The following is a 975-nucleotide window of genomic DNA, read 5'->3' as shown; positions in this document are numbered from 1 at the left end:
ATTACCGGCAATGGTAGACAGGGCTTCCCTTGTGCCAGGCACTGTTCTAAGCACTTTACCCCTGCGGCTGGGTTAATTCATGCATCCACCCTCTGAGGTAGGAGTTGTTCTTTTCCCACTTTCACAGAGAACGAGGCATCACACAGTGAGAAAGTGGCAGAGCTGGGATTCAGGCCTCAGCTTCTCCCACACAAGCCCACAGATGGGAGGATGAATAAGGAGTCAGAGTGGACCTGTGCCTCTCCCCTGAGAGGATACCAGGATTCGAGGCTCAGCGCCCGGGGAAGAGTGCACCCCTCAGTTTCCTGAGCCTCATCAGAAGCAGTCTGGGGAGGCTCGGGCCCAGCCAATGGCAGTGCAGGCCCCAACTCCTCCTCCTCCCGGGCTGGGCCGGCACACCCAACAGGCTCTGTCCTGGTAACAGGCTTCAACAGGCTTCCCCGAAAACCGTCCCCGCTTCTGGATATGAAATTCCAGCTGCTTGCTGAGTCCTATTGCCGGCTGCTGGGAGCCAGGAGAGCCCTGAGGAGTAGCCACTCAGGTAAGGGCATCTGTGTCCGCATGTGCCCTGCCCCTTGGCATACGTGGCAGGAGGACACTTCTCTGCTGGGGAGTCAGGGGAGGTGGCCTGGACATATCCGCCGCCGTGGGTCCTGGTAGTGGAGGAATAAGGGGCTCTGGGTTCTTTCAGCAGTCCCCAGCCAGGCAAAGGTGGGAGCAGGGAACTGAGGGGGAGAGGAGCTAAGAAGGGGCCAGGCCGGAAACTCAGCAGGCAGGGTAGCTCTGCCTAGGCCTGCAAAGCCCTGCCCCACTCCTCTCCAAGTAGGGATGGGCTGGGTGACAGCCCCTGGGGGCTAAAGGTGGAGCCTCCCTGGGTGTTCCCTGAGAAGCTGCCAGGAGTCTCGCCTACCTTAGACAGGACTGAGAATGCAAGCTGGTGATTCAGATCAGAGGTCCCTCACCCCCCGACCCCCA

General features: G+C 59.9%; 1 protein-coding gene across 2 annotated transcripts in view; it reads left to right on the top strand.

Moving 5' to 3' along the window:
• The first annotated feature begins 393 nt into the window (after nt 1-393).
• The window catches only part of GJB5 (gap junction protein, beta 5, 31.1kDa), a 3,520-nt gene continuing 2,938 nt past the window's right edge, over nt 394-975 (top strand). The window contains exon 1 of one of the 2 annotated variants that reach the window (XM_011955363.1): nt 394-541. The gene's annotated coding sequence lies outside the window, so the exon portion shown is untranslated. The remainder of the gene's footprint in view (nt 542-975) is intronic. The other variant, XM_011955364.1, reaches the window with a different exon arrangement.

Source organism: Colobus angolensis, unplaced genomic scaffold (genome assembly GCF_000951035.1).
Source record: "Colobus angolensis palliatus isolate OR3802 unplaced genomic scaffold, Cang.pa_1.0 Scaffold4, whole genome shotgun sequence".
In the NCBI taxonomy this organism is placed as follows: domain Eukaryota; kingdom Metazoa; phylum Chordata; class Mammalia; order Primates; family Cercopithecidae; genus Colobus; species Colobus angolensis.
The sequence above is the reverse complement of the archived record's forward strand: the minus strand, read 5'-3'. Positions and strand labels throughout refer to the sequence as shown.